Raw genomic sequence first — 21,105 nt, 5'->3', positions numbered from 1 at the left:
GCCTCCTGGAGGTGGGGCCCAGGAGGGAGGGGCCCTCCTGTCTCCCACTGATTGGTACCAGCTTTGCCAATTCTCCAGTTAAAAGCCTGCAGGTGTGATGGCAGGAGAGCTATTGCATTTTCCTCTCTGCCTGTGCTGGGGGGAGCTACTGCATTTTGCCCTCTGCCCGTGCTGGGGGGAGCAACTCTGCCTGAGGAGGATTTCCAAGCTCTCAGTCTTGGTTTTGTATATATTTGTATATATTTGATTATTTCTATTATTATTGTTATTATACTCTTTTTCATTATTATAGTTTATTAAAACTGTTTTAACTTTCCAACCCATAAGTCTCTCTCCCTTTTCCCTTTCCCTTGAGGGGGGGAGAGGGTTAACAGAGAGCATCTGCCACCTGGTTAATAGCTGGCCCAGCTTTAAACCGTGACACTGTGCATCTGTTTATTCCTTTTCCAACTTGCTTTACGATTTGGTTGTGAGGAGTTGTTCACCCACATTTAGATGTTTCTTCAATATCCTAAACACCAGTGTACTGTAACAGAGCAGCACAATGCAGCTTTTTTAACATATTTCCTTTAGTATTTCTGTGACAAGGCTTTAAGCTAATGCAATGCTACGAAGACCTTGAAAGGGGGAAAGACTTGTTAATGGTGCTGTGCAACTCAGGCAGTAAGTTTGAAGCATGATATGAGCAATTAGATGATGCACTAACAAGTAGGGTGTCTCTGCTTTAGCGAAGGGTTATTAAAGGTCTACTGAAGGCACCAGGACATGTGTAAGAACAGCCTTAAAAGGAAAAACTGTAAATCAATATGATGGTATTGCTAATGACTGGGACTTGCGCTCAGTATGGAGCTGATGTAACTTCTCAGTTAGAAAGCTCATAGTAGAGGAGCTGCACAATGTGTTGTGTAAGGAATTGATGAAATATTTATAAGGGATAGTCAGAGATGGAAATACTTGAATTCTAGCTGCAGTATCATTAGACCCTCCTATATGCACTTTGATTGCTGGCCTGCGTGGCTGATCCAGTGTTGAGCGTAGTTGCTTGTCTGGGTGAGCTGAGATTGGTTCCTGAAGGCAAGAGGACTGGGAACAGGCTCTGGAGCAGTCAGTTATGGTGTGTGGGTCAGCTGTATCCTGACATGCTGTTGTGGGTTAGTGGAAAGGTTGGAGAGAGACCCTGGAAGATGCAGTGAATGATAGGGATTGACTGAACATATCTAATCTATACATTTTTGCAGCACCATCCAGGTTTGAGCAGAGGTGAGAGAAGTAATGGTCTTCTGATGTGCTTCGATGTGTGTTTTGTGTTAAAGGAAGAAGCATTACTGCCTTTCTTGTAAGCGTCTGGCCAGCTCAGATGCTAACTACATGTGGGCTAGAAGGGCTAATATTTAAGTTCCAACAAGGGATTTCTTAAGTTTAATGAGCTATGGAGCTGCACTTGTGCAGAATCAGATCTAAAGTAGAAATTATTTCATTTCACATTAACAAATATCTTGATTTTTCTGATGCTAATTGAGACTTTTCAGACAGAAGCTTCTAAAGAACCACACACAAAGTATAATTCAATCTGTGCTCAAGAAAGTTTTGCAAGTAGAGGCTTTGCATTTTGTTTTGATCCCAGGGCCAAATGTAAAACCTGAAAAGGCAAGTGTACAATAATTTTCCTTGACAATCATACTCTCTCTTAATTATGAGATGTGGTGGTGACCTGATGAGCTGTGGAAAAGAATTTTCACAGAAGACCTCCAGAATATGCTGTTCCAGCCTGTGGGTCACTAAGCTTCATCTATGCACAGTTGGAGGAAATTAATAGTCTTTTTTATGGAAAGAACTGAAGCCTGTTTATACTATTTATTGTTGCTTTGTGGGGATATGTGTTTATTATCTGTCAACGATCCTAGCTCTTGCTCAACTCACTCTCCTAATAGTATTTTTCCTACCTGCCCATGCGGTGAACTCAGTGCTGGAGTGAGGCAGTAAAACTGTTGTTTCTACCTCCTGCATCATCCTGAGTTGCAAAAGAGAGGGCTTCCAGCAAACTAAACTGGTCAGAACTGTCATCAGCTGGGAAGGCGATATACAAAACATCCACAGTACAAAGCCTACAATTGTCTAACCATCTCTGCACAAGCATCACAGAAGGAGTATTGGAGAAAAGCACTGAGGGTAGGGAGTGATCTTACACTGGCTGAGAGCTGAGCCCAGAGTCTTTTTTTTGTCATAACATTGTCAGCAATGCACTTCAGTGCCTTTCATCATGATTGATTAATCAGGGTCTAGGAAAAATGATGTCAAGACAGCAGGGGGTTTTTTTAGTATTACTCTTTTAGTCTATGTCTTCTGTAGGCTTTCATTGATGAAAACAGCTTTCACACAGTGGTGAAAACATAAGTGCATCATAAGAATATTTGTAGGTATCAAATGAACAGCACATTTCTCCTGGCAGCATCCTTGGAACAGCATCCATGCTGGCTGCTGTTCTCCATATCAGCTATTACCTGGCTGGAGAGACTAGCTCCTGTTCCAAAGTATTGGGAGCGGTGTCCCCAGCCACGGCTCTTGCTGGCCAGTTCCCAAGTAGCGCTGGAGGTGGAGGTCGTCAGGTGGGGCCGTATCCTTCCCATTCAAAGATCGTTCCTGCTGAGGGGTGTGCCAAGCCTCTGGAAGGAGTAGAGGCCCCTAGTAGTATCTCTGGCTTGCTTTTATTCAGGATTTTCCCTGTTTTTATGAGCACCTTTGAAGGGAGATGACTTTTTCATGTGTTGAATGGGCTTATGGAACAATAAGCAAGCATACCAGGCTCATGCTGGCATTCCCAGTACTAATCTGGGGAGCTGGTGAGGTCGACAATGCTTTCTGCTATCCTTGAAAGACTCTCTCTCTGTTTTTGGGCATTTTTATAAAGATGTGTTTCGCAAAGGATAATTCTCCTAAGCCACAGATCTGTCACTAAGGTGGGATCTTCTACTAGTTGTGAAGAAATGGGTTGCGACTGCTGGAAATAGAATAAAAAGGCAGAGCAAAAATTCAGAAGTCTGAATGCAGTCAGACCTTTGCCAGCTGGGGAATGATCTCCTTGAAAATCTTTTATTTCAACAAGATGGCAGATCCAGAGAAGACAAGAGATTTGTTCATTTTTTTCTGACCAGTTGCAGCAGTCTTCCTCTATTTTTTCCTTGATTCCTTGTCCCCCACCACTGGCTTATACAGTTAACCAAGAAACCAGCAAGTCAGGAGGTGGGAAATGTGGTATTGTTTCTGTAAATACCACAGAACAGAAGTTGAGGTTGATGGTACAGTGTCAGCAAGCTTTTGTGAAAACTTATAGCCTTAATGACTGATTTTGGTGGATTTTTTCATTTTCAGGATTATTTGTAAGGACAAAGGCCACTAACATTTTCTTTCAAAGAAAGTAGGGGCTAATCTTTTAATTTTGCCTGAAGTAGGCTGACCCATCACCTGCCAGGCCTCTGTGTTTACCTGTGTGTTTCCATGAATCTGTCACCAACAGCTGTGAAGGAAACACTTTTCCTGCTTGAGGATTCTGAAGGTCTGCATGCTGTACTTTGGTCTTCAACTATTATTCCCCCATCATTAAATGGAAACAAAACGCTTTTAAAATTCAAGATTCCAGTCTTTTTTTTTGAAGCCACTAACCAACTGTGGTTGGGTTTGGGTGTTTTTCCCCTTGCCTTTTCCCTCATCAAAATCTAACAATAAAGCAACACTACAACAGTAAGTAAGTTGGAGTTTCTCTTCCTTCTCACAGAATTTTCCCCTGGTTTGAGTGCCTAGGGAATTGCTTTCTCCTGCCCACCCCTCCCAGCAACTTTAGTAGGAAGTGCCATGGATATGCAGTCTCTATGTGGAGGTCTTTGCCAAGAGATCTTTCTTTGAAAGACCACACGGCAGAAGGTGAAAACCCCTTCTTAATTACTTCCTGCCCACTGACTGATATTGTAAAGTCAAAAAATCATACAAATTGTCATTGTAGAAAATGCATTTCTTTTGTAGGTTTCTTGTACCTTCGGCTGCAGTTCTGCCATTTACATTCACATCTGTAGCAATGCAGATGTCAGATTATTGTGAAAGTAAAACGGGACAATAAATTTTCTTGCTCAATATATGTTAAAATACTATCTGGAATTAGTGAGTGTCTCTGGATGGCTGTATCAAAAAACAGGGGAGAAAAAAAGTATATTCTATTCTTGAGCAGTCATTCTATCAGGGGTTATTGTGGTATTTTCACAGATTAGTAGCATAGTCCTGGTTTTACTGTTTCCACCCTTTTGTTACTGACTGTACTTGAATATTTTAAAAAATTGACGGTGGTAGAGTTGGGCTGTCAGATCAGAGCTCAGTTCTGCTGTTCATACTCCAGCTCAGATTCAAGAGCTCCTTAACTGAGCGTTGGGTCCAAAGTCTAGTCTAAACCTAGTATGTATGTACATTCCTTACTGTAGCTCTAGTCTGAGTAGATTTATTTATCATTTCCAGAAAGGAGACACTTAGGAGGCACAGTAGACGAACAGTAGATCATAGCTTTGCAAAATTGTATCTTCTTGGTTTTCAGTGATAGGCAACACATAGCTGTAGATTTGGTTTGACTCATGTCGAAGTGAACAGGAATTTTGCCATTGATTTAAATTACTAAAATCAGGTCAGAAAAAGTAGTTTTGTTGTAAGACCGGTACAGACCAGGGCATTAATTATGGTTAAGTTGCAGACACGGAAATGTAAACAGAAAACATGCCAGTGTGACTGAAACAGTACAGTAATATCCTTGCTAAATTATTCACATTGGGCTGAAGCTTACTGGTTTTGTTTTAATTCATATCCAAGAGTTTTAAGAAAAATTCACTACTACCCAATTTGTAAATCTTTTTGCTACATTGCCAATCTATTAATTGCTCAGGTTTATAAAAGACTTCTGAGCAGAACTGGTGTGCCTCTCTAGGTGGTGAGCAGAGGGTGCAGGTGCTAGAATTCACATCAGGGTGGTACTGTTGTGAGATCTGGGGTGCTGCTCTTCCCCTCTTCCCAGACCGATCTGGTTCACTAGTACTACTAGCATGTGAATCGTGTCGCTTACAACTGCATGCTCTTGGTAGTTCTCCTGCATCAACTCTTATGCTTTGGGTTATGTTGAATACTAACCAGTTATTACTGTATGGTGCACTTCCAACAGCACTAATCCACAGGAATATAAAATCCAGAACAGAAGGTGCTTTTAGAGATTATATTAATGGCTGTGGCATTTATTCTTCATCAGACCCTTGATGTGGTTTGACCAACTGCTCTTGCTTTAATGATGACTCAGTACTGTGCTGTTTTTGTGGTTCCTTGTAGCAATTGGTATACCAACTGGCTAAGTATGTGCCCGACGGCAGTAGAGCAGACACAGAGTATGCAAGTTCCAGGTCATTTGGGGCCAGGTTTCTAAATGTTTCCGTCGATTTAAATGGGAGCCAGGCACCTAAGTGCTTAGAAAAAAAATATGGTCCTTGCTTCTTAGTGTACCAATCATGTGTTGCAAACACTCATTTTCCCTGAATCTTGAAAGCACAAGACAAGCTCTGTGGCTAAAGTAGTGCTAGTGATGTGTTTGGAACAAAAATAATTTACAACTGGCATTTAAGCCACTGCTGGCAATGACCATCTAATTGAAGGGACCTCATTTGTTACACAAGCCACACAGGAGCTCATTGCAACAGACTGTAAACTAATTGCTACCCTCATGTAAAAATTAGGGGAATAATTAGGGCTTTGTTTTATTTTGGATGCTTCTACTTTTGTGTACCAAATTTGAGAGGGACTGCCATGAGAAGGTCAAAAGATTGAGGGAGAAGCAGAAGCTTGGATGGGGCAATCTGTCCTCTAAACTGCAGGCATGCTGGCATAAGAGGATCTTGCTGAAGCCTTAGATAATATGAGCAGGAATCCACTGTTGCACGGTTGGAATTTTTTTCCTGTTGTGCTGAGTAGTCTCTGTTGCATTTAAAATATGTTATGCCTGCAACAGAGTGGTTGGGGATCCCTGCATGAAAGAAGGAAGGGTACGTAAGTGAGCCTTGTAGATGGCGTGTATGGTTAGTTTTTATGGTTCTTGCCCTGGAACTGAAACTCCACCTCAGGGAAGAGAAGAGTCAGGGCCTGAAACCACAGTGGTGTGCACTCAAACCAGACCAGAAACAGGGACAGGAGTTCAGCTCCCTCTATCTCATGACAGGTTGCTTGATGCAAGGATGCCTTGAGGAAGATAGCAATAGCCCCTGCTGCCACATTCATCTCTGAGAGCCTCATGTTTAAACACATTCTAGGCAGTTGTTTTGCCAAGAAGGAGACCCATACTTAATGTTTGGATAAAACCTTGTAGCTTTTTTTCCAGGATTCCTTTTTCTGGATAAATAACATATGCTGAGGCCCAGCTGGGCAAGCTAGTTGTTTTGCTGAGTAAGTGGGAGGAAGAAGACAGCAAACCTTTCTGAGGTACTGGTCATTCTCCAGGAAAAAGGATGATGCTGCTGCAGACTGGCTTTTTCATTCAAGCTTTCTCCAGCCCCCTCAGGGCTGGGACCAGCCCAGTTCAGCAGCACTGATGTCATTTTGCTTACTGCAGCTCATTGCTGAAATGCACCTGACAACTTCACATTTGCCCCCTGGAAGTTCTGGTAATACTCATTAAGGTGGTGAAAGTTGGTATCAAGCCTGAGACAGATCAATTAAAATGGGAAGCCTGTTTCAAGTATTTGTTTCTCCTTTTTATCAGAGTTGCTTTGGTATAGAGGAACTGAACTCCTTCCCCAATTATTTATTTTTTTTTAAAATTTCCCTTGGAAGTATTTTTCATGGGCACTGTAGCGATTAAATTATACAGCCATATCCTTTGGTCTGGAATCAGAGCTTCTCAGCCCCTTACTGTTCTGGATACAAGAACAGATCTAGGGAGTGTTGCTTTGTGCTACAGCACAGGTACCCTGGTTATTAATCTATAATTATATAGCCAACACTCGGCAAAGTTGGCACTTATTTCTGGTGATTACACAGTAATTACACTCAGCTGATTCCAAATAAAAAAATTTTAATAGTTCTCTGCAACACTAATGAAAAAGTTAATAGTAATATTCTGTAATTTACTTGTGATGAGAGTGTACACTGAGGGTCAGTTAGTGCTGCTGCTCACTTGGGTTTTGGCTCATAAAATGAAATGATACGACTATATTAAGGCTCATCTGGCTTTTAGGAATCATTGTGCTAGAATCTGGTTTCGTTTCCCTTAAAATAATTACTAGGAATTACACAGTTTGATAGTGTTAGGATTTATGCTGATGTAACTGAGATCAGTTTCAAGCTCAAAGGTTTGCAATTACAGTGGGAAAGGACGTAGAAGTACTTGTGGGTTGATTACTTACTACACGGTTAGTTGTTGGCCTCTCCTTGTAGGCTGACAGTGATAGATTACACTGTCAGACAGAAGCTCGAGACTGAGTGAGTCAAAGAGCCTGGGCTTGCAGTGCTGGATTTCTCAAGCAAAAGGCTGGGTGGTGATGGAGAGGTTACTGCGTACTATTTCCATTCCTATCAGGGAGGAGACACCAAGAGACACTAACTGAAATACAAGCCACATTAAATACATGATGTTTCACTGACTGTAACGTTGTCTAATTTTGCATATGATGGAACATTTTGAGGACGCTGTTTGCTTTGCAACTGGTGAGAGCTTTGGCAGGAATTATATTCTCCTTGTGTACACGTCTAAGCAAAGATATGGCAGAATGTCAGCATCCCAATAGGATGCTGTCTAAACACAACAGAAAAGCAGTGTCTGGAAGGGACTGGGAGGAGAAAAAGCGGCCGAATGAAATTAAGTTGTAATCGGATGGTGATTAAAATTCCCCTGGCTTCTGAAATGGGTATATAACTTGGTCTTAACTGAAGGCATGTGTCCATTTTTTAAAACAGTAGTTTTTTAAGGCAGCTGAGTGAAAATGGCCATTCATATCTCTGACTAACCTTGCAGACATGCATACCTGTGAGTGCTAGTGAATCTTCTATCACCTTCCCATTTAGAAAAAAAAAACATAAAACAAAACCAAAATACACCTGTATTATCAGCCCAGAGGTTCATTGTTCTCTTTTTACTCTGGTGTAAATCTGTGAAATAGAAATAAATGTGGTTCTCAACATAAAAAAGAGAAATCTAACTCTCTGCAGAAGGATTAAGCTGTAAGACACAACAGGTATTTGTATGTCTCACAATACAGTAGACCTGCATTTCTTCTCCAATACATTCTTTTATATTAGTTTTATTGGGAAAAAATAATTTTACATTAAAATAAGGCATTCTATTTCATGCAATAAAGCGAGTGAGAAAAGGTTTCACAGTGCTAGAGCAATTTCTGATTTAGAGCCCATAATACTGTGAGACATCTGGATACTTTTTTTCTCTAAATAGGTTGACCCTTCTGCAGTTCTCTTGAGTGAAATCCTGGCTTCATTAAAATCAAAAGCAAAATTCTTGACTTCTGTGGTGCAGGATTTTGTCTTGGCACACTTGCCATAAGAACCTTTCCTCTTTCAGACCATAGCTCTGTGGAGCACTTAAACATATGGTTACCTCTCAGAATGTCTATTTGTCAGTGGTAAAATGCTCTTGAAAATATGTTCATCATCAAGATAGGTAATACTAGCACCACTCAGAGACATCAGCTGAGAGAAAATACTTTTTGAAAGAAATGTTCCGGTTTTACTCATTTTATCCTGTGAACATTTAGCCTGCTTGTAAGAATCCAATGGGTGCACTTTTCCTTTAGATTTGCCTAGTAACTTTTCATCCCTGGCTTTCATAGGAGCAGGAGTGCTTTACGAATACTGCTGTGGAGATAATTAATTCCAGTATTTCATGAACTGTACAATTTCATTACAATTTTTCACCAGGGGAGGTTCAGGTTGGACATTAGGAAGAATTTCTTTTCAGAAAGGGTTATTAGACATTGGAATGGGCTGCCCAGGGAGGTGGTGGAGTCACCATCTCTGGATGTGTTTAAGAAAAGACTGGACATGGCACTTAGTCCCATGGTCTAGTTGACAGGGTGGTGTCAGGGCAACGGTTGGACTCGATGATCCCAGAGGTCTCTTCCAACATGGTTGATTCTGTGATTCTGTGTATATTAAAAGTAGAAGAAAGAAGGGAGGCTAAAGAATCAGAAAGTGGAGTAGCCAGTTTAAAAGCATGTGGTTCATAAAAAGGTTGTACTGTTGCTGTTGTTCTGCCAAGGAAGAATTTAGTTGTGTGTTCGCTACTTGCTTTTTTATGCTGTTTAGCTTTATAAGACAAAAAAGGTGAAAATATATCTATTTGCTTGTACTTTAAACATTCTGCCAAAAAAAAAGGAATATTTAGGTCAAAGGGTATTGTTCTGCTGAAGAAAGGGAATTGCAGATTGCTGAAGGCTTCTCATTAGCATCAGTATCTGCTTCCCTGAACGAGTGGCAATATGTGGATGTCACAGCTGAAGAACAAATGAGAACATACTGCACCTCAAATGAATCGTCCTGAATATCACCTTCCCTGACTGCAGCTTTTTATCTCTGGTGAAGGCCCGGTGACTAGTGATTTTTAGAACTTCCTTTCTGACAACTCACAGGCCATTGCTTCACATCCCTCACAAAGGAGTGTTCAGGAGAATTCAACATGATGCAAAACCAAGGGCGGTCACAGGCCTTGCTACTAGAGACACAGAGATCACTAGACACTGCTCAACTCTGTAAGTGTTTGGGAAGACTGAGATGTGTTAGTCATACAGCTAGGTAGTGTAGATCAGCAATGGTCAGTGGCACGTACCTGGCTCAGGGATACAGTTAGAGCTGACCCTAAGGAGCTGCTGTGAAGAAAGACACTTAATACCATCAAAGGTCTACTGCTTGTCACTAAGTTTTTAATTAAAAAATATGTGTATGTGAGTATAGTCAAAGTAACAAGCAAAATTTTCATTGTGCATCTCATGGAAGAAACATGAATATTTTATTTAAATCAACAAAACCTGCAGCTCCTATTTGGAAACATAACTCCGCATATCCCTTCTCCACATAGAGGCCTTTGCATTGAGAAGGCTGTGGTAGAAGGAATGGTTGCTGTAATTTGCATTCATCTCATTAGTTTGTTTATAGAATGCCCTAAAGAGAGACTTTTTGTGTGAGTCAGTATGAGCAGATGGAAATAAGAGACCTAGTAATAAAATGTGTGCTTAAGAAAGACATAAAACTTTTCTACATGAAGGCAGAGCAAATTGAACATTGATCTCAGTTACTTTTAAGACAGAAACTGTTGTACCAGTGTGAACAAGGCAAGAATTTGGCCCAGTGGATATTGCTAATTTGGTTTTAAAATACAGAGATGCTGGGACCATACAGTATTGATAATAAGGACTTCAGGGTACTGAATATACTACATATCTCCTTAGAGCTATGGAGTGCATACATGTTGTAACCAAAAGTAAAAACAATACAAGCAGTGAGAAAATTTATGCAATCTTTTTTTTTTCCCAGCTCCCTGTAATAACATGCCATTTAAATTCTAAGACGACATTCCCCTGGTATTCCCATTAACTGAACCCAGCGTCTCAGGAGGAGATGAAAGGGAGGAGAATGGGTGTTCACTTTTCCTGTCTACAGTGAAGCATTTTCTCATACCTATGACTAAGGAGGGAATTTTGCAGCTGAGGCCATTTTTCCTTTCTGTCTACTGTGTTTCTTAATACAGTGATAGGAGAAAACAGTGCTTAACTTTGGTCACTTGACCAGGGGAGAAAAGGGGGAAGGGGAGCTGTGTATGTTGGCCCAGTGTCTGGTGCAGATGCGAGGGGACAGACTTGTGACCCTGCAAAATTTGACCAAAGAGACTCAACCTGGTTTTGAGTCCTGTATTCACTCTGACTTTTAACTTCCTTTCAGAGCAGTGATTGTGTAAGAACTTTGTTGTATCTTAGTCTTCTGCTCATCCTTTTCCTGTGGTCCTGAGTTAGTGTAGTCTGTGGCAACCTGCTGCTGGTTATTTCAGTGCCTCCTTGGCTGCTGCACTTCCCCTAGACCCTTCCTGGGATCTTCCTGAGTCTTTCCTACTGCCTGTACTTCCTGTACCTGCATGCAGAGCCCTGACAGGATGAGTATGGGCACCTCAAACTCTCAACTGCTTTTGAGAGGCTCTTTGCACTGGTTGGAGGCACCTCTGGTCTTCCCTGATGCTAAAAGTAATAGACCTCACAGTCTCAAGCCAGTGTAGTGCTCAGATTGTCTTGATTGATCCTAATGGTGGCATGGTAACACGAGTAAACTCTACATCAGATATAGGTTGTTTGAACACAAACTTGAAGGCTATATCTGTATAAGAAGACAAACAGGAAAAGCAGGCTTTTGAAATGTGGTAAACCTTAAACGCTGCCACTTACAGGTCTCAGACTGTATTTAGATCTTGAGCTTTTGAATCTGAACTGGGGCAGGTTGCCCAGCATGGTAAAGTGTCTGCCCTTTGGTATAAACAGATTAGCTATTATACAGCCTGATATAAAAAGAGGTAACATAGTCTGCTCCTAGTGATGGCCTCATCTTTAAGAATAAGAAAAATCCTTAACGGTTCATAAGCAACCAAACAAGATTTGCTTACGTGTGGCTCACAGCACAGCTAATGTCTTAATAGGCAAATACTTCGCAACCCATTCAAAATTATTTATATCCTCTCCCACATGAGATTACAACATTTCCCTGATGTCCATTACAGCAATGGCCTACCTGGAATAGCAGTAAGAAAGAGTCTCTGATCTTTCAATTCACAGGCAGCAGCCAGAGATGAAGAGCAGAGCCAGCTAGCTGGTCCAAGGGATCTGTCTCCACTTGGTCCACAGAGCCTGCTTTGAGAGGTTATGTTTTGCCTAGTGGTCTTCCAAACTGTGCACATAAGCATGAGGAAGGTAAACCTGTTTGCTGTCGCACTTTGAGCACAGGGAAATAGGCAGACTTGGAAGAAATTGTACCTTGTAGGGAATTTAAATAAGATAAATATTGCATAAACCTACTGGCTATCTTAGTTATTTATGAACTCACAAAAGAGTTTAATTTCTGAAGCAGGAAGGACTCAAACCTCAAAGCTTTCTGTACCTAAGCCCTGTGGCTTAAGGTCATTGAATAACTGACCTATAGATATTTTCCTTTGACTGCAGGACATACATGCAATATTCTGGAAGTCTTATCAGGAAGGACTTGTAGATATGATATATGTGACTAGGTATTAAGCACACTTATAAATACTGCTGGTGTCAGGCAAGCTTATTTATATCAATTGTAGTTTAATGTCAGCTACAAATTTTGTCTGAACAAATAAGAATGATATTCAGATTCTGACAGTACTTTATGTAACAGCCAAACCATAAATGTACCCTTTAGGCCATTAAAACTTTGTTTTGAACTCTTCACTTCCTGAGACATTTCAGAACTGGGCATTTTACATTGTCTGCTCCAGATATGGTTAGTCTTGAAGAAAAAATGTGTTCTAAGAGTCTGTAACTCAGAGTCACAAATGGTGAAGCAGGCAAAGTAAAATTAATTCAAAATGTACCAAGAACCATTTCAGGCATAAAACTGAATCTCAGATTCAAGAATCTTTCAACCAAAAAACCAGCTCTTCCATATGTTTTAAATAATTCTGAAAAGTGCTTTTTAGAAACTAATTTCAGACTATTCTGCTTACTCTCTGGAATTCTTTATACAAAATTTGTTTCAAAAATATTGCTGTTTACAGTGAGAACCATATGGAAAGAGTTTCACATAATTTTTTTCTGTATCATAGCTGGGATTGATTAGTGTGACTTGGGTTTAAAAAAAAAAAAAACAGCAGGCAAAAAAACAGCTCCTTTACAGTAGCAGTTTCTTCCAAATGAATGGATATTATTTCCTTTCTGATATTTGCAGGGCAAGAAGTGACTGTTCAGTTTGTTTTAAGAATCTTCCCTCCTGTTGAAGTTTATTAGGTTTTGTCATTCCAAAAATAGTGTTTCTTGTTCCTTGAGTTATAACTCCACATTGAACTCTTTAGTAGGGGTAATAGATTTTTATTCTGCTTTCCACATTGTGCTTTTATCAGATCTCCGTTTGGAGATGTGACTTGTGTTCTGCGAGGTCTTGCCCTTTTTTTAGCCTTCAAGGAGGCACAAGGAGCAGCAGCATGACCATTAAAACCCCCAGCTTATGTCTCACAGCGTTGTAACACATGACTTCATTATTCTTTCATAATGTATATACTACTGTCATCAGAGCTTGACTTCAGGTTGACTTTCAAGTTTACAGTATTTATATCTAAAGAAAGCTGAATCAAAGTAGTATCAAAACATAAAAGCAGACAAGCTGCCATAACCTAGAAGGACTTCTAAATACACTGACTCACCAGGCACCCCGTTAAGAACAACAACTGAGTAGAAGCAGATTTTTCTTGTTCTTGTTCTTGCCTTAGAAAACCTTTTCAGAGGTGGTGTTCCTTAAATTCTGTCTTCACAGTCAAGCTCTGTACTCTATCGACTTAAAAAAAGACCCAACCTTCAAACTCGGCCAGAAGAGATATGAAGTTATCCCTTTTTTCTCCTTAAAATATAAAGATTTGGAATATAATAAACCAAACACTTTAAGCCAGCAAGCAATACCACTTGTAAAGCAGACTAAATTTAGACCTTATAATAAAGCTGTTCATTAAAGCAAATAAAAAAATTTTTAAAATAAACAAAAAAAAAACAAATCACTCCACCACTGTATATATCAGGAGTTCCTAAACTGTTCCGTACCCTGTTGACCCCATCCTGCTAGTCTGCAAAGTGCTTTTTTTGTGGTATGGGAATTGCTGGGCTGGTCCCTGTGCAAGACTGTGATTCCCTCCAGCATCTGGCTTTCCTTCACTGCAATGGCTGCATGAGGTCTGGTGTGGAATCTAAATGGAGATGCCCAGCATTGACTTGTCCACATGCACCAGTCTCAGAGCTTATTAAGTGGATTGCTGTTCTGGGTCATTTGTTTTTAGTGCATTGCTTTTGTGAAGCAAAGATGTAGGAGGTGAGGTTAAGCTGACTGACAAAGAAGATGGAGATCCTAACGCAGCAGCTGGGATATGGAAAAGGAAGGTGGTTACATGTCCTGAACTGCTGACTAAAGTGTATCTGTGCTTTGAACCCAGCAAGGCTTGTGTCCCTTGAGATTGCTTACAAGCTGGGGTCTTTGGCCTAGGCTGAGCACATCTTAAGAGGTATTTGGAAAATCGAAGACTATTCTAACCAAACAATCTCTTGGAAGCCATGGGGTTGTTAGTCTGTATCTTATGAGGTCAGTGTAGCCTCAGAAACCTGGTAATGGCAGCCTTAGTTTAGTAAGTTTAGCTATTTCTTGTTGCCACATTCCTGAGTTGTTCTTTGAGGAACATTTTGTGACAGCAGGCATCAGACCTTCACTGCAGTCAGAGGTTCAATTAGGAATGGGGGAGTCTGAGCTTAATGTAACTCTCAGCCTATCTATTTCTATTAGCTGAGCAGTTTTAAAGTCTCATTATTACATTGTGCATCTAGACAGATTTCCTACATCTTGATGAGATTTCATACTTCAATTTAGATGGTGCAGGAGAAGTCTGAGATGTAACTATTGAACTCGTGAGAAACCAGTTTTTAAAATTGAAAGCATTTAAGTCAAACAGAGTTAGTGATATGAAAAATGAACGGCAGTATGTTGCCAAAACCATATCAGTGACTGAGGATTTCAACCACTGTTTAAAAATTATAGTCCTGGTGCTTACACTGTAAGTATATATTACAGACATACCCTGTATAGAGTAATACGCACTTAGAAGCAGGATGTAAGTACTTCAGTAATGTAGAATGAAAATGTGCCAGTTGAAACTGCTTCATTTGTCATCCCTGGGTTGATGCATGCTTCTGTAATAAAAAGTGCATACAAAGAGGTTCAGCGTACAGCTTGCCTTGTAGTCCAAGCTTGGAAGCTGACAACAGATTAGATTTTTCAGAAAACTAGAGAAGAAGTTACTTTTAGGCACAGGAATATCAGGAAATATCTAACTCATGAGTAGGACTTAAAACTCTTCAATCAGCAGCAGAGGAGGAGAACAGTTCGGAAGGAAATTCAAAATTAATGAGCAGCCAAAATGGAGAGGGAGGCTAAGGAGGGAAGCAATTTAAATAGATCAGTAGGATTATGTCAGAGTGAAGAAGGTATCTTTTAGACAGCAAAACCTTTTTTTTTTTTTCCTCCTCCATTAGTCTTCTGCATTACAGTATCTCCTGTCAACTAGTGAGGGATGGAGGAGGTGGTAATGAAAATAGCTATTTTAGATTTTTTTTTTTTTCTCTTTAGGTTTTTGATTCCTGCAGCACGGCCTGGCTCGTGGAAATTGGTACTGAAAGGCTGAGCAACACTGAGGGAACAGGATTTAATCTCTTGACCGACCTCTTAACTCAGGCATTGCCAATATAGAAATTAATTAGAGGTCTTTCAAGTAATTGAGATCCATTACTATTACCTAATAGACCACAGCACACAGAAATCCTTCATTCTTTCTTGAAATAATAAGGTGTGTGTTCCTATGAATCATTTATATGGCACCATAAATATATGCTCCGTGTGCCAAATGGCACTGGCTCTGTTGCCAGAGATGTGCTCTCAGGGAGGCAGGATCCTACAGGGACCCGGCGGAGGCAATGGGAGCTGCCCTCCTGCCTGCAGCTGGTATGGGCATCGTGGCACTGGGGCTCTGGACAGCCCTTTCAGCAGCAGGGCTTTCATTGAAGGACTGCCTACATAGCCATAAAAAAGCAGCAGGTACAAGATGCGACCCTGCCTTTGACTATATTAGCTAGCCACTGCAGTTGCCCCTGTGTTACTGCCCCTCAGTCTAGTGAACTGGAAGACAGGCATTGCAGGCTGCCTCCTGTATGTGTTTCATAGAATCATAGAATGGTTTGGGTTGGAAGGGACCTTAAAGATCATCTAGTTCCGACACCCCTGCCACAGGCAGGGACACCTTTCCACTAGACCAGGTTGCTCAAAGCCTCATCCAATCTGGCCTTGAACACTGCCAGGGAGGGGGCATCCACAACTTCTCTGGGCAACCTGTTCCAGTGTCTCACCACCCTTACAGGAAAGAATTCCTTCCTAATATCTAATCTAAATCTCCCCTCTTTCAGTTTAAAACCATTTCCCCTCGTCCTATCACTACATGCCCTTGTACAAAGCCCCTCTCTCGTTTTCCTGTAGGCCCCCCTTCAGGTACTGGAAGGCTGCTATGAGGTCTCCCCCGAGCCTTCTCTTCTCCAGGCTGAAGAGCCCCAACTCTCTCAGCCTCAGTTTCCTGCCTTGGAGATTTTAGGAACTGTATAAATGACAACATTTAGCAGTTAGACAGTACTTTCTACCTTCCAAGCTTCGTCTGAGCATTAAGTAGTAAATATGTTACCATAAACATGACAAATTAACATGGAAATAGCACAGTTTGGGTGAAATTGAAAAGTGACTCAGCTAGAAACTCTTGTGAGCAGGGAGATGATCCGAGCTCAAGCTGTACTAAGATGCAAAATGGGATCCATAAGAAACAGCAGACTGCTACTCTGCAGTTGGATGGTTTCTAATTCAGTGTCAAACTTTGTTCTCAAATGTGCCACTGGTAGTTGGGGAGGACGGGATGGGAATTTAGCTCTTGGTCCTTGCTCATTAAGTGCTTCAGGACAGCGGTGTTAGCAGATCACTCTTGCTCCTTGTTATGTCAGTGTGGGACTTCCACCACTATGGAGTGTGCCCCAGTAGGAAATCTGTCATTCTTTACCAATTTGAGGTAGGATTAAGCTGTTGGAAGCAAGAACTGTATTTGGAGTCAGTATAACTGTAATGCAGTGCCCACAGATCTGAGCTATGGTCTGGAAGCAGTGTCACTGCAGCACTGTAGAGCTTTAAAGTAGCTGCAAAACTCACTGAGGAAGCTCTATGAATAATCAAATGGTCTGCCCAGGCTGTGGCTGAACTTCTGTCAGCACCTACAGCTGCGTCTAATGTGTTTGCATTGCATTCCCGTCTCTGGAAAGCAATTCATAGCAGACCTGGAGAACTTGATGAAGGTTGTTTTAAATGCACAGAGTTTCCATCGGTTTCAAGTGAACTTGGTGAATACTTGGAAGAGTATTCCATGTCAAACCTTTTGGGGTTTAAAAAGTAGACAGACCACATTAGTTTCAGGAAATCTTCTGAACTAATAAGAGCTGAAAGCTGGGAAAACACTCAGGAAAAGAAGCATATATGGCTACTCTGTTCTTTTCCTGCCCTTGGTGGCCACTCGTGGCCATAAGTGTCAGAGGTAGGATGCTGTGTTAAATGGACTCTTGGTCTGAACTCTTATGGCCATTCTTTTGCTTTGGTGTCAAAGGACCTACCCCAGCAGTGAGATTACCTGTCAGAGGGCCTGGCTAGTCATAAGGTGGCAGCAGCTGAGCTATTTGGGGCTTTTCAGCCATTTTCAGTTGCCAGAGGTGAGGAAAGAGAATTCCCTGTCTCCCCAAACCTAGCAACATTTCTTTTTTCCCCAAAGACTCCTTCTTTCCAAAGGAGCATTAGAGATGTTGTTTTCAAATAATTTGTAATGCCTTTGTCTATTACTGACTTCTCTACCATGGTATGGTATCTGGCACCATTGCTTATGTGCCTCTTGAGCAATTAAACATAAGCCAGAAGGCTGAGATTCAGAAAGACAGTGTTTTTCCAGAAGAGACATTGATGCACCTGAGGGACCAGAACTGGGGTGAGTGTTTATGTTAGTTCCAGCTTTCAAGGATTTGCCTAAAATACTGATTGTCCCCCTAAGATTTCAGAGGGATGGGGATCTGGCTGTTCTGGCAATGATTTGGTGGCTGTTAACAAGTGGCATACAGCCAGATTTGGGGGTTTGTTTGAGGTTTTTTTCCACAGATAGCACTTGCATGTTTCTCCCAATCATTCATAAAACACATTGAAAAATATATATCCAAGAGCGAAGCTGTGCCGAATCCCCTCTGACACGGCTCTGGCTCATGGTTCTGTTTCCAGCTGGCTCTTGGGAACTTTACTTAGTCAGGCTTTAGTCAAAGTAGCATGTTAATTTTTCTGTTTTGTCCTTCAGCGTGCTTAATTCAGCTAAGGAACTTACTGATGAAAGACCATTAGGACCAGATTTATCAGATCTTAGAGTTTATCACCAAGATCCTGGAGTTCAGGAAGTTTACCTTGTGAAGGTAGATATTTTTGGTTCAAAGACGTATTTTGCCATAGGCAAAGTAGGTTTATATTTGTCTCCCATCTCTTAATAGCAAGTCCTTAATAATCAGGAAATAAGTACTTCAGGACTTCCTTCCGTCAGTCTCTGTTGATGGAGCTGATCTGCACTTTTTTTGTTTTGTATGAAATTTCTAAATAGTCATGGAAGCAGGAAGAAACTCAGTGGGGATTATTTTGTAGCCTGGAGTTGAGGCATCCCCATGAGAAATAAAGGATATGGGCTGAAGCTCTCCACAGCAGAAGGGAGATATCCCCAAACCAGTTGATATGTTAGAAAAGAGATAAGAAGGATGATTAATAAGTAAATATCACTGGAAAAATCTTTCTCAAGATTGAAAATATTTGGTAGTGTCAACCCAAATGAATAATTTTTAAACAGCTTTCCCTGCTGCCTCCCCCCCAGCAAATTTTCTAGGTTTAGTTTTTTGTTTTGTTTTGTTTTTTTTTACATAGTTCTAATGTGGAAATTGATGTAAATTCTGAGTGAGTGGGAAATTCTTGTTACTATCCATTAGCATTTGATTTGTATATTTCTAAATAAGTATCGTACTCTTACAAATGATTCAGACTAATTAGCAGACAGGGAGTTTGAAAAGCAGATGTTATTTACAAAAGGCGATAGGCAGGAACTCATGAAGAATAGTTTGGAACAGAAGAATAGAAGCAGAGAGACCAGCAAACAATCTGGGCTTTTTTTCTGCTCCTTCTACTAAATTTAGAAGTCAAAGCTGCATTTTTTCCAGTGCTGTCAAAAGTGAAGTGCCTTATAAAATGGAAGAGATTTAAAGTAACTCACAAATAAATAGCTGCTGTAACTAGAGGGAAGAAATAGCTTAGAAAAGGAAGAAAAAGAAATCCTGCAGTCTGAAAGAGACTTAGCTGAGCTAAATATGAACTTTAATGTCACTGAGACTTTTTTTTCCTGAAGTCGTACATCTGACCCTGGAAGCCAGAAAAGTGAAATTCACTCCAAACCCACAGAGTAGTGAAGGTGCTCCTTAAGCATTTTTTAATTGAGTCTTCATCATCAGTAGCGAATCAAGTTCAGTAAATCAGATTTCTACCATGAACAGAAGTGTTGAGTGATATGCTTCAATCTTTCTGACTAAAAATTAAAACATCTTTGAAAGATCTTTGCAGGAAAGCATGTAGACTGAATTTTGGAGTTGCCATTTCCTTATCTGCCACAAGCATGAAAACATTTTTCTTTATTTAGGTATTTTTCATTATGTAATTTTAAACTATGACTTTTATTCCCTGCACCTTCTCAAGGTCTCAAAATTAGGAAGATGCAAGGCTAACACAGTAGACATTATCATGGATGCATCTGCCATAACAAAGCTGGGGAGAGAACCAAAAATTTATGAGGCTTTCTGAGCAAGGAATTGTGCAGATGCCTGATGAGAATGGGTTTGACTAGCTTAGAATTCACTAGGGAGGAGAAAAAACCTTAGCTCTTGCAATGGACCTAAACAGATTATCCCAAAGATTATGGTTTTCCTTATGCCACGAAAAAGCGTTGCTCAAGTTTTACAGAGGCATGAAAATCCCCTTGACCCATCGAAATTATGTTTCTTTCTGTCTTTCCACAGAATTCAAAGTTTAAACTTAACAAAGTGGAAGCAAGCCTGTGTTTTCCCCTGTTGATTGAAATAGGAGCATCACTTTGCAATTCAGAAAAGTCTGGATTAACTGAAGCTACAGACGTGTACATTTATAGCAAAGATCAGAAGCGGAATTGTTAATACATGCCCATAGTTAAAGAACCTGAGTTAAATTTGGTAAGGAAATCTCATGTCCTACCTTGCTGCTGCAGCAGCTAAGCTTTGTTGAAAAGCCTAATGCATTTTATACCATTACTGAAAATTATAGCTTGAAGTTTTGATTCATGTCTCGAGCTTAGTTTGCAATTAGCAATCCTTAGATAATGTACTGAAAATCTTTCTAATAAACCCAGAGAGCTTTTTTTTTGTTGAAAGCATTGGGTTGATAGAAGGCTGTTTCCCTCAATGCTAGTGCTTTTACAAACTGCGTATGCCGTAAAAATGTTGTTAATGTGATAAAATTGGTTTGTTGCTCATTAAGGAGTTGCACACTAACAACTGGGAGAACCAGCAGTGTTACGGTTGAGTCAACAACAACAGGGCCCAGAATGTGAAAGCAGTAGGTTTACAGTACATTGGGCGAAAGAGACAGGCCACCACACAGATCAGCAGACATGGCTGGCTCATGAAAAGCTTCTTTCATGGATTTCTGTAGTAAGTGGGTAGTTAGGATAAAAAAAAAGGTGAGTATGACAGAGCACTCCTGGTGCTGGCTTGTAGATCTGTACCAAGCTACTGAAAGGAGAGACATTTTGTAATTGTGGCTCCTTTAAAGGGAAGGTGAAGCACAAACAAGATGACTGAGAAGTGCCGAAGTGGAAGACCCGAGACTTTTTGTAGGACCCCAGCTCTTTCCCTCTGTAAGAAGAAGAAAAGCTTGTTCAGGCACTGGTGTCTACCGTGGTGGGAGTTACAGTTTTTGCTGACTCCTTAGGAGAACCTGTACATATGTCCCACGTCCCTGAGTTTGTCCCTCAGATTGTAGAAGCAGCATTGTGAAATTTGGTTTGATATCAGGGTTGTACCCTTGAAATCTCATCTTCTATCTTCAGCTATATCACTGTCTACAAAGGTACTGCCTCTACTTGCAAACCTTCCTTCTGTGAAATCCAAGTCATAGTCATTACCCTGATAATACTGAAGGGAGAAATGCTCCAGT

Source organism: Nyctibius grandis, chromosome 3 (assembly GCF_013368605.1).
Source record: "Nyctibius grandis isolate bNycGra1 chromosome 3, bNycGra1.pri, whole genome shotgun sequence".
NCBI lineage: Eukaryota > Metazoa > Chordata > Aves > Nyctibiiformes > Nyctibiidae > Nyctibius > Nyctibius grandis.
Note: the sequence above shows the minus strand (reverse complement) of the source record.